Genomic DNA, 18,122 nt, shown 5'->3' on the forward strand with positions numbered 1-18,122 from the left:
AGTCTGGAAAGTTGTGGTTCTTAGATGTGGACTCTCTGATCCAAAGAGTTCAGTTGGGGGAAGAAGAGAAGAATAAAATCACTGAAAGTAGAAAAGGTGTGTGGTGGAGATCTTGGAAAACTTTGTGAGATCTCGCAACAGTTCATTTTCATTTTTTTTCTCCAATGTCCCTTACAGGGCTCAGTAAGATCCTACTTTCCTTCTGATTTTTGCAGTTACCAATGGTAATTCTTTTCAGTACATATGTAACACCCCCTCTGGCCACATTGTGGCAGTGTTCCCAGTCACACAGAAGCTTGTATGTAAATCTGGAAGTATCCAAAAGATGAAACAGAGAAAGTGTTTCACTTTGTCTCGTGGTTAACATGTTTACTGCACTCTCTTTTTTCCCACTATTATAGTATTGAGTGTCTCTGTCTCTCATGCACAAGACCATGGTTCGATTCCCTGATTGAGAGATACTCCTTGTCTTTCAACTTTTAGAAAAGCAAAGTGCACACTGTGAGTAGGTCTTGAGGGAGGTTAGTGTTTCAGGGAATAGATTGTCAGGAATAGATCATCTTTCTGTGCTTGGTTTTCTCTACAGTGAAAGAATATAAAAATGCAGTTGCAATACAATTGGTCTTATTTTTAAGCAAATCAAATCAAGTCAGCTTTATTTATATAGCACATTTAAAAGACATCAAGTGTCTGTCAAAGTGCTGAACAGAGGGATAATATAATCAAATAAAAAGAATTCAAATAAGATGAAAAAAAACGTAAGACATCCATATACAGGCAGAATCTTATATGCACTTGTTTGTATATAAGATATGTAAGTATATATATGTACATGCACACATACAATGTGTGTGTGCATGGGGTTTGATAACCCCTTTGATTTGCTTCATCATATTTTCTAATCTTTGACTTGGAAGGAAGTTGGTTTGGAAACACATTTGGCAATGCTTCATCTTCTGCTTTGCGTTTGTGTAGGAGCCCCGTCAAAAACGTGTCCATTATACGAGCAGTGTCCAAGCATTCCTTTTTCTTTCTTTTAATGTATAGCGTGCCCCCCTGCATTGGCTCTGCGCTCACCCCACACTTTGGGAACCTCTGTTTTAACCAATGAAATTATAAGTGGGCGGTGTCTTTTTTGCGGGTTTCAGTGTTACACTGACACGTCAGCTCAAATCCCTCTCCAAAAGTGTGACACTCCTTCAGGCGGGAAATTTGTTTGACTCAATTTTTGTACAGTCGGAACAAGTGCTGCCAGGTGGTTCATCTTTTCTGCAGTCATTGATAGAAAAAAGCAGCAAGAGCTTCTTTCGTTTACTCCTCTCCAAAACCGCCACATTAAACTGATAGAGGAGCTCAGCTTTAAACCGAGAGGACTGAAGAGCGGACTGGATGAAATGTGAGTGTTCGTCAGTATTTGTTTTGAGCGTTTATTGTTATAAAAATCAATGGAAAACAGTAAATACGTAGTAAGGATGCAACCAGTTGTCCCAGCTCCTTTATGGTTTTTGTTGTCCTGACACTAAGGTTACTTACATTACGCTACATTACGTCAGCGGTCCCCAACCCCCGAGCCTCGGACCGGTACCGGTCCGTGAGTCGTTTGGTACCGGGCCGCGAGAGTTGAGGCTCAGGTCTGAAATATATAGTTTTCAGGGGTTTTAGCGTTATTTTGTCATCGTTTTTATCGTTAACTCGGTTTTCCTGGGTCTTTTCACGTGTGTTATGAATAAATCTTATTTTTTTCGGTACCGGTACTAGTTTTACTTGGTTGTATTTATCCGCGACACCTTAAAGGCCGGTCCATGAAAATATTGTCGGGCATAAACCGGTCCGTGGCGCAAAAAAGGTTGGGGACCGCTGCATTACATGACATAATATACCTTCCTGTCTCCACTGATACCAATTGTATCACATCTAAAAAGAAAAAAAGTCGGTCGGCAGTTATTGAATTATATACTGTTCTGTTGCCTTAAGTCTTCTGGATTTGTGGAAAAGACATTAAATGCTGATGCAACTTCCTGTTTTTATTCTAACCCTAGCTGTCATCATAGAGGACACTACTGAAATCACTTTTATTACTCAAAAGTACAAGAGGGTTAGAGCCACTGGGGGAAAAATATAGGGTTAATTTGGATTTATTTATTTATTTTTGTAAATTTTGTAAATTCTAGTAGCCCTAATCCTCTTCCATACAGAGAAAACAGAGAAGGTCATGTTAAAAACACTTGAGCTTAGTAGCAAAACTACTGTTATTGTAGTTGTAATAATTGCTCTGAGCATAGAGCAATAAATTCAGATTTTTATTTAACTGATACTAAATTATGTTACAAATCTGACTCCAAAATTGATTATTGTATTGCAATAAAATAATCAAAAACAATGCATACTACAACATACAGCTGACTTACAACATGTTACCATGTAATGCACATAATGCCATGTAGTGCACCTGAACCAAAGAGCAGAGCCTTTTGCCAATAAACCAGCTGCACTTGAAAATTAAACTTTTCTTTAAAACTCATCATTACTCCTCATTTTGAGATCAGTTCAGTGAACCTCCGTTTCCTCTGCCTTCACCAGCAGCAGTGCTCCTAAACCTGTACACAGGTTCAGCATCAATGGGGCCTTCTCACGTGTAGAACTTACCTATACAATGCATATTAATGTATAATCCTGTGTTATTAAACGTATTATCAAGGCTGCTGTCTCAATGTAATCAAGACAGCAATAGCTCAGTAGGTAGAGTGTTCACCCCATGATCCGAAAGTTGGGGGTTCGAATCCACTGAACGGCCACCCTGAGGTATCCTTGAGCAACGTACCGTCACTTCACACTGCTCACCAGGCACTGGATTGGTAGCTGCCCACTGCTTCACTGAGTGAATGGGTTAAATGCAGAGGACTACAAAATTCCCCACATGTGGGACTATAAGGGCTTAAAAAAATAAAAAAAAAGCTATTGAGGCTGCTGTCTCGATGAGATCTGACATCCTCTTTAGCCCGGAGGATAAGTAGTAATACCACAGATTAGTTTTCAGTAAGGAAGCAGTGTTTCTGTATCCTGCTTTTGTTTGTTCCTTGTATGGTAGCATGTGTGAATGCAACAAAGAGCTGTATCACCTGCCAACACTTTTCAGAAGTGTTTGTGAGGTCATGCAGTGATTTCCAATCAGGTCTGTCTCTAATGTAGTGCAGGCCTGAACACTATCAACATCTAAGCTCTGCGGCATTTTTAAATTGTTTCATAGAGTGATAAATTTCCTAATTTTACTATAGAAACATTCAGCCTGTCAGGGATTTTCTTTTAAAACACAGTCATATTATACAAATTTTATTCAAAATATTTTTTAGCATGTAGTGGTCGCAAGATAATGTGAGGGGGACCAGACGGATAAAAACAACCACACAAGCCTTCAGACATCTTTCAGAGCTCTGAATATATTTCTTATATAGATACAGAATTTTAACATTTTCAGCATTTCTTTTACTTCCCCTTTTTGCCTCTTCACCCTCTGTTTTAGGCACTTTTCCCCATGCAGTCACACAGACTGCCTCTCCTAACTTCTCCATTTGTTTAGTGACTGTCTTCCACCCATCTCCACTTCCTCTCTCGCCTTCACAGCCCATTGCCGCCTCCTCTCCTAGAATGTGACATGGTGCCTGTCACATTCTACTCCACACACACACACAGCTGCGGAGATCTACTATGCCAATCTAACCAGCTTCTTTTTCTCAACCCAGCTGCTATTAAACAACATAAAATAATTCACTCGCCTGTGGGACAACATATAGGACTCTTAAAGTCCTTTTAATTTAAACAGTCACAGTGAGTTTTACACTTCATGGCCAGCAGACATCAACCTGTAGTTCTTAGCAAAAGTCTCTTTCTCTAGTGCCCAGACACTGGAAGCATTTCGCATGAGTATCGTTTAACTTAACGAACAGATAATTTAGACTTTGTCCAATATGTACACTTTGATATAACAGGTGTTGCTTACCTTTACATTCTGTTGGACCGGTTCTCTGTTCGCCTCGTTCCACGACCCCCATTCCTCTATTGCTAAATATTCTCTTTAAATTATTTTGTAGCATCACTAACCTACATTTGTGAAAAAGGAAGCAGTACTGTCATGGCAGATCAAGGTGAAATGAAGGTAAGTAAAAATTGGAAAATGCTTTCATTAAACTGCCAACTTTAATAAAACAAATGTTAAGAAATTAGCTTTTATAAATTAAAACATAGGGTTGATGTTTTTCACTAGATATATTCAGTAAATATTGAACTGTGTAACAATTAATTTAGAAATTAGGAATGTTAACTGGACTTTATATTTCACTGCCATGAGGATGATCTTTCATCAGACATACAAGATTGGAGTAAAGATCAGATTATACAATCAGCTAAACTTTATAGTGACTGCACACTTATTTATGTAGTGACTTAAACTAAGAAAAAAAACTTTATTTTAGACTCAAGAGGAGAATCTGTCCCCTGACATCAAGAATTGGAGCAAACATCAAGTGAGACAATGGGCTCTCGAGTTGGATGGTGTGGATGACAAAGTTGCTGAAATATTGTTTAATCAAGACATCAATGGGCATAGTCTTCTTCTTTTAAATCCAACAGACTTGACTGCAACTGGTGTCACTTTAGGACCAGCTAAGCTTCTCATTCATGCCAGAGATGAAGTTGTGCAATTTAAAAAAGAAGAGCCATTAGGCTCTAGAAACCAGCCTGGAAAACTGTGCAAGCCGTATCCATTTGATAAATACCACGATACATTAAGATATATTGAGAGCAGGATTCTTGATGTTACAGAATCAGGTGCCTCAGATTTGATTGAACCCTGCCATGAGTACAAAGCTTTCACCAGGACAACAGAAGAAACTAAAATGGAAAAGTTCACATCTGAGGTCATTCGCTTTGCAGCTGCCTGCATGAACAGCCGCACCAACGGCACCATACATTTTGGAATAGGAGACAAACCGGAGTTCACCCACGGTCAAGTGTTGGGAGTGGTTGTTGAGGACAGAGAGGCTTTTGCAAATGAACTAAAATCTGCCATTAATGGGTGTTTTGAACATAAACATAAACAAGCTGCTCAGACATGCGTCAGACATCCACGATTTGTTGAAGTTCTCAACAAGAACACGACATCATCTGACAAATGTGTCATAGAAGTCGACGTTGTTCCAGAGACTACGATCTGTGAAGAAAACGGCTACCACACAAAAAACCAAAAAAATGGCAAGAAAAAAGGCAAAATGAAAGAAACTGAATCAGAACCATCAAAGTGTTTCTTTATCCGTGATGGTGGTAGCAGCAGAGATCTTCTTGCGGGACCAAACAAGCGAGAGTACGAGCAGTTTCTGGAAAGTATGGCTCAGCGATCACAACGCCGGAAAAAGGCAGAAGAGAAGCACCTCAGTGTGATAAAAAACAGCACTCAGGGCTCTAGACTCAGTCACATGATCACTGGTGGCTCTCTGTCTTTAGATAAATCAAATGTTGAGCGGTATGTGATAATAACTAACAAATCACACCCAAGCCAGTTAGATTATCTAAACTTTCTTGTACATCTGAATCCAGCAGCGGTGTTGGACTTTGATCCAGAATCAGCTAAAGAGGGATTAGAGCAATATTTTGACCAGCAGAGCCCAGTAAATGTTCATTCACCGGCACGATATAAAATCACAGAAGGAGTTGAAGACATTGTGAACAAGTTGAAATTAACTCAAAACACCAGCTGGGTGTTCTGCAATGGAGGCATTGAGCATGAGTCGCCCTCAGAAATTGACCAGTGGTTAATGGATAAGGGACCCTCCGTCAGAGATGTGATTTCCTTCTTGTGTCGCAAAGGTATCCTTCCAAACAAGAGGTTCCTCGTCATTTTTTTACTTTTGTCAAGAGTAAGTGAGAAGATGGACCCCCTTGTGGAGACTTTCAATACATTCTGGCAGGAACTCAGAGGCACAGATCAGATCCTTTGCATATGTGACAATGACAAAGCATTCAACTCCTGGAGAGACTTAATTGAGGCTCGATGTGGAATCGACATCTCAGGTAGATGCATACATGATCTCAGCTTTGCAGAAGTCAATGGCACTATCCTTAGCCTTTGGTCAGAGAATCGCAGATCCAGTCGTTTCCTAACATGCGGTGGGGGAAGCAAAGTGCTATTTGAGAAGAAAGTGGAGCGAAGTCTGAGTACCTTAGATGTCCTTTGTGTGAACCAATGTGAGGAAAAAATTCTGATAGAACGGAACTTGTACAAGGGTGGAAAGTTAACGTGGTGTTATTTCTATTTCTCAGAGCAGGCCGGATCCACGCCGTTTATCAAACGAGACCACTTTGACTACATCAAGGATACAAGCATACCTGATTTATGCTCCCGGAGAAAAGCCTGTGTGTTGTTTAACCTCAGGCATGTACCTAAATGTGGTGGGACAACTTTGGCCAAGTACCTATTGTGGTCTCTCCGGAACACATTTCGTTGTGCTGTCCTCAGGAACAACAATGCTGACTTTGCTGAAGTAGCCAGTCAGGTGACCAAACTTCTCATGTATAAATATCAGGAGCAGCTGCCACGTGTCCCTGTTTTGCTGATGATAGATGACTTTGAAAATATGGAAAAGGTATGTGACCTGAAGCAGCTCATTGAAAAAGAATGCGAAGAGAAAAAAATTCAGTCTAAGTCTGCGCAGGTGGTTGTCTTGAACTGCATGAGATCAGAGACTTTTGAAACGACTGGGCAAATTGCAGATACTGTATTCATTGAAAATAATCTCTTTGAGAGGGAACAGAAACAGTTTGAGGAAAAACTAGTCGAAATTGAGACAACTTACAAGAACGCTGTGCCTATGAAGGTTCTCAGTCATCCAGTTCATCGTAGTCAAAGGAGCTTGCAAAGACAAGCGTTCTGAAGAACCTGAAGAAGCTTCTCAGATGAGAGGTGAAACATCTTCAAGCAACTTAAAGAAGTCCAGACAATTACAAACGATGTAAGATGGCGCTGAATAATGGATAATGCACTTTTTAAAACTTCTGGAACCAGCTCCTTTATCTATTCGAGAGCGGAGCTGCTGGCACTGAGAACAAAGGAACAGACCAGCCTGCGACACAACATCCCGGCTGAGATAAAGAGGAGCTACAGAGGCTGCAAGGCTGGAGTGAGGAAAGCGGATCACCAGAGGTGATTCAAACCGACATCAATCCCGACAGTGATAATGGGCAACGTGAACTCGCTACAGAATAAAATGGATGAACTGTGTGCTCTGAACAACCACCGACTGTACCGTGAGTGCAGTTTGTTTATCTTCACGGAGACGTGGCTAACCGAACTAACGCCACAGGCTAACGTAGACCTATGCAGTTTCACATCCGTGAGACATATGTGGTTGGAGGATGAGGAGGAGGTCTCCATTTCTCCACCGGTTCCCTCTTCCAGAAGGAAACGTTGCCCTCGCCACCGCCATTCCTCTCCCCAGTCATCTGTTCTGCAACCTGGTCCTGCTGGAGGGTCCGAGGGGCCCGTCCGGCCTTCATCTGTTGTTCCCACTGGGGGTTCTGGAGAACCGCACCAGCCTTTGTTTGCCTCCGCTGGAGGGTCCGAGGGGCCTGTCCAGCCTTCTGTTCCTGCTGGTGATTCTGGAGAACCGCACCAGCCTTTGTTTGCCTCCGCTGGAGGGTCCGAGGGGCCCGTCCAGCTTTCTGCCTCCGCTGGAGGGTCCGAGGGGCCCGTCCAGCTTTCTGCCTCCACTGGAGGGTCCGAGGGGCCCGTCCAGCAACAGCAACCTGCCTCTGCTGGAGGGCCCGAGGGGCCTTCCAGCAACCTGCCTCCGCTGCAGCGCCACCACTTGCAGCGCCACCCTCCTCGTCTGGTCTAGCCTCTGAGTCTTCATCCTCGCCTGGTCCAGCTTCAGCTTCAGCTTCGCCTAGTCCCGTGGCAGCCACGCCACCGTCCGGACCACATCCTGTGCCTCAACATCGCCGGCCTCCTTCCAGGCCACGTCCATACCCTCCTCAGGCGGCCGGCCTCTGGGCCTGAACCTCCCAGATTTGGACTGTTGTGCAGTCAGCCTCCGGGCCGGCCTCCTGAACTTTTTCGGAACTGTTTTCTTGGCCGGCCTCCGGAGCCCCTTCGCCTGGGTCGCCGTCGTTGCCATGCACACGGTCGGCCCCCTGAACTGTTCCCACGTCACCGCCGTTGCCGTGCGCACGGTCGGCCCCCTGGTTGAAACCAAGATGGCGCTGCGGATGGTCGCCCTGGTGCTTCAGTGCGTTACTTTTGTCTTGTTTTTGTGCATTTCTTCTGTGTCTGGGCACTCCTCTGGATATTCTTACACCAGAGAAGAGCTCCTTAACTGCAGGACTACAACGCCTGTGGATTTATTTCCAATATTTGTCGCATCTGCGGCAGATTTACTGCTGACTCTGATCAGGAAAGTGAGACGTCGAAAGAGAGGTAAGCGAGCCGGCGTACTCGTGCGTTTGAGGAAACGCGGACTGAGAACGGCCCTTCCTGGGATCTTCCTTTCTAATGTACGCTCACTCTGGAATAAGATAGACGAACTGGCCCTGATGAGAAGCATGAACAAAGACTTTGCCTCCTCCTGTGTCTTATGTTTTACGGAGTCGTGGCTCAGTGAGGACATCCCGGACTGCGCGCTCAAGCTGGAGGGCTTTCATCTGCTGCGCGCGGACCGGCAGGCCGCTCTCTCCGGTAAAACCAAAGGTGGAGGTGTCTGCTTCTACATCAATAGTGGCTGGTGCACAGATGTAACAGTGATTGCTCAGCACTGCTCTCCCTCTCTGGAATATCTTTTTATTCACTGCAAACCGTTTTATTCTCCGCGGGAGTTTGCTTCATTCATCCTGGCCGCTGTTTACATCCCGCCAGACGCAGATGCGCAGGCAGCTCAGTGCGCACTCGCGGAGCAGATTCTCCACACGGAGCGGACATTCCCGGACTCTCTCATCATTGCTCTTGGGGACTTTAACAAAGCCAATCTGAGCCATGAGCTTCCAAAATATAAGCAGCATATTAAATGCCCGACCAGAGAGGAGAGAACATTAGACCACTGTTACAGTACGATCAGCGGGGCCTATCGCGCGGTGCCCCGCGCTTCACTCGGACTTTCTGACCACGTCATGATCCACCTAATCCCCGCGTACAGACAGAGGCTGAAGCTCTCCAAACCTGTCGTGAGGACTAAAAAACTGGAGCAACGAGGCTGTGGAGGAGCTTCGCACGTGTTTGGAGTCTACAGACTGGGACACAATGAAGGCTGCTTCTAACAGCTTGGACGAGTTTACGGACACTGTCACCTCCTATATCCACTTCTGTGAGGACAGCATTGTGCCATCACGCACCAGGGTGAGTTATAACAATGACAAACCCTGGTTTACTCCTAAACTCAAAAAGCTGTGGCTGGAAAAGAGTAAGGCGTTCAGAAGCGGAGACAGGGACTGCTACAGAGAGGCCAAGTACAGGTTCACTAAAGAAGTGGACATTGCCAAACATCAGCACTCTGAGAAGATGCAGCAGCAGATCTCAGAGAATGACTCGGCCTCTGTGTGGAAAGGTTTTAGGAATATTACAAACTACAAGCCTAAAACCCCCCACTCCACTGATGACTTGCTCTTAGCCAACACCCTTAACAACTTCTACTGCCGTTTTGACGAGCCATCAGGCAGCCTTCACACCTCCAACGACCCCAACAATAGAGGCACTTTGGACACTCATTCCCCCACCTCTCCCCCCTCCATAGAGCCATCACCACCTTCAAACTGTTCACCTGCAACACCCGCCCCCTCACCCCACACAAAAGAGGATTTCACACCACCTCCTCCGACCACAACTCTTCATATTCATGAAGCAGATGTGAGGAAGCAGTTTAGGAGTCTGAATGCTCGGAAAGCTCCCGGCCCAGACGGTGTGTCTCCTGCCACCCTCAGACACTGTGCAAACGAGCTGGCCCCAGTGTTTTCTGGCATCTTCAACTCCTCACTGCAGGCATGTCATGTGCCTGCCTGCTTCAAGTCCTCTACCATAATCCCTGTCCCCAAGAAACCTAGGATCACTGGACTAAATGACTACAGACCCGTGGCTCTGACATCTGTGGTCATGAAGTCATTTGAGCGCCTAGTTCTCTCCCATCTCAAGACCCTCACGGCCCCCCTCCTGGACCCCCTGCAGTTTGCATATAGAGCCAACAGGTCTGTAGACGACGCCATCAACATGGCCCTACACTTCATCCTGCAGCATCTGGACTCCCCAGGAACCTACGCCAGGATCCTGTTTGTGGACTTCAGCTCTGCCTTCAACACCATCCTTCCAGACCATCTCCGAGGCAAGCTTTCCCAGATGAATGTGCCTGATCCCATCTGCCGGTGGATCACTGACTTCCTGACGGACAGGAAGCAGCACGTGAGGCTGGGAAAGAATGTCTCGGACTCCCGGACCATCAGCACCGGCTCCCCTCAGGGCTGTGTTCTTTCTCCTCTGCTCTTCTCCCTGTACACCAACTGCTGCACCTCCACCCACCAGTCTGTCAAGCTAATCAAGTTCGCAGATGACACCACCGTCATTGGGCTCATCTCGGACGGGGACGAGTCTGCCTACAGGAGGGAGGTTGAACGTCTGGTGTCTTGGTGCAGCCACAACAACCTGGTGCTGAATGCCCAGAAGACAGTGGAGATTATTGTGGACTTCAGGAAGCACACAGCCCCACTCCCCCCCATCATCCTGACTGACACCCCCATCACCTCTGTGGACTCATTCCGCTTCCTGGGTACCACCATCACCCAGGACCTGAAGTGGGAGCCCACCATCACCTCCGTCATCAAGAAAGCCCAGCAGAGGATGTACTTCCTGAGGCAGCTGAAGAAATTCAACCTGCCAACACGGACGATGATGCAATTCTACACTGCAATCATCGAGTCCATCCTCACCTCCTCCATCACCGTGTGGTACGCTGGAGCCACTATCAGGGACAAACAGAGACTGCAGCGTGTTGTGCGCTCTGCTGAGAAGGTGATTGGCTGCAGACTCCCATCTCTGCAGGACCTGTACACCTCCAGGACACTGCGGCGTGCAGCCCGGATCTCAGCTGACCCTTCTCACCATGGACACAGTCTGTTTGACCTGCTCCCCTCAGGCAGGAGGCTCCGGTCCATTCGCACCAGAACCTCTCGCCACAAGAACAGTTTCTTCCCCTCTGCTGTTGGACACATGAACAATAACCACATGATTGTCCCCGCCACTAACACATGACCCTACGCTGTGTCACTGCATCATTTCATGTTTGGCACTGATCACCACCTGCACTCATGTATATATCTTTCTACGTAGCACTCATAATTCTTATTCTCATGTATATATCTCATGTATATCTCATGCACATATCTTTCTTTCTACATAGCACTTTAATTCTTATTGTCTGCACTGAAGCACCGCAGCAATTTCCTAATGTTGTAAACCTCAACATCTGGCAATAAACCCATTCTGATTCTGATTCTGATTCTGAACTGTTTCCACATCGCCGCCACTGCCTTCCGTGTGGTGCGGTTTTTGAGTTTATTATATTATTTATCATTTCTAGTCTTTGGTTTCTTTGTTAGAGTTTTCTCTTATGGTTCAGTCTCTGTGTAATCCTTAGTTGCTGTCTCCCCTGTCGGCTATATCTCCGTGTCTGTGTCTGCCCTGGTCCCACGTCTCTGTTCCCTCTGTAGTGCCTGCCTGTGAGTCTGTGTCTGTAAATTCAGTCTGTGTTATGTTTCCTGTTTTACTTTGAAAGTATGTGTCTCATGTAAATGCGTCTGGTTTTGCTTCCTTTGTCTCGTTAGGCCTGATTTGCCCCAGCTTTGTTTCCCTCCTGTTACCCATTCCCTGATTGCTCCCTCTGTGTATTTAAGCCCTTTGTTTCTCTGTGTCCGTGTCGTGATCTACCCTCATTTATGCTGTGTGTTCTGTCTGCCTGCTTATGCAAGTTTACTTGGATTTTTGTTACGTTTTGCCATCCAGTAATAAAAGCTGAGTTTGAAGTACACTTTTGCCTGCCGTGAGTCTGCACTTTGGGTCCACTACTCCCGCCTGCACACAGCGACACATGACACCTCGGGAATTCAGTCATGTGATCTGTGTGTGTGTTTCCATCCCCCCGAGGGCTGCCTGTGAGGAAATACACACAGTTACGGCATTTCTCCTACGGTGTTGCTATCAGTGTGTGAAGAGTGGGAGAAGAGGGTTGCATTGACAATCCAACACAATGGGCAGCACATTGAACACATTTTATAAGTGGTCAGAAACTTGTAAATAACTCATGAAAGAATAAAGTTATGTTGAAACCAAGCACACCATTGTTTTTCTTTTGACATTACCAATACGTTTGATGTGTCACATGGCCCTCTTCCTATTGAAAAAAACAAAAGTTGTATCCAAGATGGCCAACTTCTAAATGGCCACCATGGTCACCACCCATTTTGAGGAGTTTGCCCCCTCACATATACTAATGTGCCATAGAGCTGGGCGATATGAGATTTTTTCATATCACGATATGTTTTTTTCATTTCAGGTGATAACGATATCTATCACGATATAAGCCAAATAACTATATTTGTAAGATTTAAATGTGCCGTTGCTCACAAGTAAAATGTGAAATAATCAGCAGCTTGTTTTTATTTAAATATTTATTTCCCATAATAAGTTCAACAGGGTAGATGTACTTAAGTAAAATTAGACTTTTTCAGATAAATAAAGGCAAATATTGCAAACTACACAAAAGGCAGCCGCTAAAGCGTTTAAGTTTCAAAATAGAACAAACGAAACAGACTAAATTGTCAATTCCACTTAGAAACAAAATATTAATTCTAAAAATAAATCTTAGTTTGTTTTACAGAAGAACAGACAAAACTGACTAACTTTTGTCAATATCAAATAAACTGAGAACTAAAAGGAAATTCTCAATCTCTCCTTGTTGTATAGCTTAGCTTTTCAAACAGTTTTAACAGTTACTTTAGTCTGACAAAAGCCGAATGACGAATTAGCGCTTCCAGTCAGAGACTGAGGCTACGTCCACACGTACACGGGTATTTTTGAAAACGGAGATTTTCCGTTTTCGTTTTAAAAAATAATCCCGTCCACACATAAAGGCAGAAATGAAGGAAAACGCTGCTATGAACATGCCAAAGCAGCAGGTGGAGCTAGATTCCTAACCGTGCAGAAATGTTGGCCAATCAGAAGTCTAGAAGCCTCGGTGGGAAAAAGTAAACAAAGCTGGGGCATAGAAGCAGAACCGAGTCGTATGTGTGGACGGACAGTAACTGTGTGTATATGTAAGCATTTAAACACTGCAGAGAGTAGAATTAACAGTAACAGTATTGTAGAAATTCATTTCACCGAAACAATAACGTGGAGCACAGTGTGACGCATGCACCAGTTTATTGTATTTCCAGACTTGCTTTCGGCACAATTTACAGTGCACGCTACTCTGTTTTTATCAGACTTGAAATAGCCGAAATACCTTCACACTACGGAACTTCTATGGCTCTTCCGTTCAACAATCTCTCCGGCATTGGAACCATCATCTGTTTTCTCTTCGGTCACGCTCGGTTGATTTTTCTAGTCGGCACACTCATTTCCTCCATTACGCGCTGGCTCCATTACCCGCTGGCTGCTTCCCAAACAAACACACGTGCGGCTTGGCACTTGTGCTGTACGTAACAAGTCACGCGACGTGACGCTGCGGCTGTGATTGGTTCGGCTCTGCGCTACTTAATTTGGATTGGCTGACCTTTTTTTTTTTTTTTTTTTTTTTTTTTAAGAGGACAAGAGCGGCGAGGTCTATCGCGATAGCTTAATTTCTCTATCGAGTAAAAGTTATATCGCGATACATATCGTTATCGTTCTATCGCCCAGCTCTAATGTGCCACAAACAGGACTTTAATATCACCAACCATTCCCATTTTAATACGGTGTATCCATATAAATGGCCCACCCTGTATATTAACCTGTCTGGCGTTTGAAATTCTGACACTTGACGTTTTATCATTTTGTCTTATATTACTTATGCAGTTTGGTTTAAACAGCATGATTTGTGGACGTCATGGACGCACATGGACGTCAAGCTTTTCTACGCTTCGACAAGAATGATGGCAAATAGCTGACAGCTGCATGTCAGAGGCACAGCTGCATGTCAGAGGCACACGGTAAGTGACGGAAGTGACGAGTAAGGTAAGCGACCCATGTTGTAGGTGACGTCAGACGCCGGAGATTTGGCGGAATAAAAAAAAGCAAATGGTAGCATAGAGTTTAACAAAGGTTTTTCAAGCTTCAGTATTACCAAATATACTAATCGATTGTCATATAACTAACATCTGTTCTATCATCTCTAACACCCTGGAGGACAACGGGGAGAGTTTAGACGCTCTCCAAGATTACATCGACCGCTGTTTTCAAGATTTAGTAATGAAGAAGGCCCAGAGTACATCCTCTTTGGACTTTGGCCTTCGCGATGCATGGCGCTCCCTTCACCCCAACAGTAAGGAATATACTTTTTTCTCGCATGTTCATCACTCTTACTCTCGTCTGGATTATTTTTTGGTCAGCAGCTCACTGCTGAGTGACATTTCAGACACTGAGATTCATCCTATAACTGTCAGCGATCATGCTCCTGTATCTTTAAAACTAATGCACAAGAATAATACGACGCCAAGTAAAAACTGGAGATTTAATACATCACTGCTTAAAGATGAAGACTTTATTAAATATTTTAAAAAGGAATGGACTTCATATTTAGACTTTAATGACACTCCCGGAATATCTGCTTCTGTGCTATGGGAAGCAGGGAAAGCTGTGATGAGAGGTAAAATAATTTCTTTCTCATCACACAAAAAGAAAGAAGAAAACAAAAATATTCAGGAATTAGAAAAAACCATCAAATCACTAGAAGAAGCCTACGCGTGCGACCAAGATCAGGAAACATTGAACAAAATATGCAAGACAAAACTAGAATTAAATGAAACTATTAATAAAAAAACACAATTCCTTATACAAAGACTTCGCTTGCAGAATTTTGAACACAGTAACAAATCAGGTCGATTTCTAGCTAACCAGTTAAAAATAAATAAAGAAAAAACAACTATATGTGCTGCTAAAGATTTATCGGGGAACACAATATATGACCCTGGAAGAATAAACAACATTTTTAGGGATTTCTATGAAACTTTATACTCACCACAAGTAAACCCATCTAAAAATGAAATTGATCTGTTTCTTGACAACGTAACTCTCCCAAAATTACTAGACAGTCAAGCAATGGAACTGGATTCGCCACTGACGCCAAGTGAATTCCAGGAAGCCCTGATAAGTATGCCCAATAATAAGGCTCCAGGTCCAGACGGCTTCCCTGCAGAATTCTACAAAGAATTCTGGACAATTCTGGCACCAGTATTCCACGGAATGTTGCAGGAAATCGAGGAAAATGGCAGACTACCACCAAATATGAATTCTGCCAACATTAGTCTCCTGCTAAAACCAGGCAAAGACCCTTTATTTCCCTCAAGCTATCGTCCAATTTCTCTTTTAAATGTAGACCTTAAAATAATCTGCAAAGCTCTCTCAAAGAGATTAGAGAAAATAACCCCCCTCTTAATTCATCCTGACCAAACTGGTTTCATAAAAGGTCGGCACTCCTCAACAAACACTCGTAGATTACTTAATTTAATAGACTACTCATACAATAAAAACATCGAAACCATAATATTATCTCTAGATGCAGAAAAAGCATTTGACAGAGTTAACTGGAAATTTTTATTCGCAACTTTACACCAATTTGGTTTCGGAAACTCTTTTATAAACTGGATAAGAATATTATACAATTCCCCAACAGCTCGTATCAGAACAAATGACCAGACATCCTCCAGCTTCTGTCTCCTGAGGGGCACCAGACAGGGATGCCCACTCTCCCCTTCACTTTTTGCAATTTTTATCGAACCTCTAGCAGCAGCATTTAGACAGGCTACAACAATTAAGGGCATAAAATGTAAGAACATAGAACATAAAATCAGTCTCTATGCGGATGATGTGTTGCTTTTTCTGCAAAACACACAAACCAACCTCTCTGAGGTAGTTACTCTAATAAACTGGTTTTCAAGAGTTTCAGATTATTCAATTAACTGGCCAAAATCTACAGTTCTCCCCATTAACTGCTCCTTCCATAATTCTTCCTCTGCCCCACTGCAATCCGGAAATATTAAATATTTAGGTATTAATGTTTCTCCTAAGCTCTCAGACTTAACTAAATTAAATCACATCCCACTTCTAAAGAAAGTAGAAGGCGATCTGACTAGATGGAAATCTTTACCCATATCACTCATGGGAAGGGTCGCCACTATAAAAATGATGATCTTGCCAAAAATAAATTACTTATTTTTGATGATCCCTAACAAACCATCACAAGACTGGTTCAGATCTCTGGATTCATATATTTCTAAATTCCTTTGGAAAGATAAACCCCCGCGTATCAGCCTAAAAACGCTACAAAGAACCAAGGATAGAGGAGGATTAGATCTGCCTAATTTTCACCAATACTTCTTAGCCAACAGGCTTCAGTTCATCTCAGAATGGTCAAAACATACCTTCCTAGATGAGCCCTGGCTAGATGTTGAACAGGCACTATGCAAGGATCTAGAGATTTCAGACCTACCATTTATTAGCTCAAACATCAAAAGACATGAATGCTTTAAAAGTATCAACATCAGCTTCTCTCTGACAGCAAGCATGGTGGGAGTTTCTAAAAATAACGGAGTCTTCACTAATCCCATGCAAACGTACACCTATCTGGAATAACCCTGACATATTACAAAACAATAATATGATTAATTTCCCAGAATGGAGTTGTAAAGGAATTAAATACTTAGAACATATATTAGAGGGAACAGAATTTATCCCATTTGACAGACTAGTTGCACAATATGGGATCAACAAGAAAAGATTTTTAGAATATCAACAAATTAAATCCATAATAAAAAAGAAATTTAACCTCAATCAAGTTGAATTACAAACACCACCAAGTGCGGCACATTTCCTTACTCTTAAATCCCCCAAATTATTATCTAAAATATACAGAACACTTTCTAAATTAGATGAATCAATATCCCTTCCTATTGCAAAGTGGGAAGTAGATTTATCAGTCAGTTTAGACCAAAACTTCTGGTCTCAGGTATGCCAATCCCAGTCTGCAATTAATACAATACAAAATACTACATAGAGTGCACTATACAGGTCATCGGATGTTCAAGATGGGCTTTACATCTTCCAACAATTGCTCACACTGTCAAAGCAATACACCAGACAATTACATTCACGCTCTTTGGTTCTGTCCACCAGTGCAGAAGTTTTGGCGCGAGATATGTGAAGACTTATCAAAGTGTCTGAAATGTAACATTCCAACTTTCCCCTTAGTGTGTTTGTTGGGCAGCTTAGATAATGTCACTTCAGAAAAGAACATAGCCCATATGGTTTTCACTGCCCTATGCATAGCCAAGAAAACTGTCCTCATGAACTGGAAAAATAAAAACAATCTTAATTCTAACCAATATAGAAATTATCTATTAGATTACATTACTTTTGATACAGCCTCGGCTACCACATCAGATCAATTGCTCTGGGCTCCTTTGATCGGCTCCATCACCTAGTGGGGGTGGGGGGTCATAGTTTGGTCCCGCCTTCAATGTTGTGATTGGTGTGGGGGTAGGGACAGGCTTAGGACGTCGGGGGATTCCCTGGAGGCATCTTCCTTGGGGGGCTCAACCCGGGGTAGCGGTCTTGTCCGGTTGGGGGCTCTGTTTTGACTATTTCCTCGTGGCTGCGTGCAGCGGGGCTAGGGGAGGGTCTGTGCTGATGGACGTGGGTTACTGACCTGGTAGCCTGTCTGCCCCTGGGTGGGTCCGGGATGGGCGTGGGGGTCTGGGGGCGCTCCGTCTCTGGGCCGGGGCCCTGGCCGGGCCTCGGGGCCTTGGGTCCTGGTTTGTGTGTTGCCGGGGTTGTGGGCGGGTGGGTGCATGGGGGCCCATCCCTGGCGCGGGGTGCTGCTGGTGTGTCGAGCCGCCTGTGGGGCTCT

General features: G+C 43.9%; 1 long non-coding RNA gene across 1 annotated transcript; it reads left to right on the top strand.

Moving 5' to 3' along the window:
• Positions 1–904: 904 nt before the first annotated feature.
• LOC113008431 (uncharacterized) lies at positions 905–14,913 on the top strand. The gene is made up of 3 exons (XR_013902443.1): positions 905–1,396; positions 4,089–4,153; positions 14,075–14,913. It is a non-coding gene; the product is annotated as an uncharacterized LOC113008431 (long non-coding RNA).
• The last annotated feature ends 3,209 nt before the right edge of the window (positions 14,914–18,122 follow it).

The sequence above is a fragment of the Astatotilapia calliptera genome, chromosome 16, assembly GCF_964374335.1.
Source record: "Astatotilapia calliptera chromosome 16, fAstCal68.1, whole genome shotgun sequence".
NCBI lineage: Eukaryota > Metazoa > Chordata > Actinopteri > Cichliformes > Cichlidae > Astatotilapia > Astatotilapia calliptera.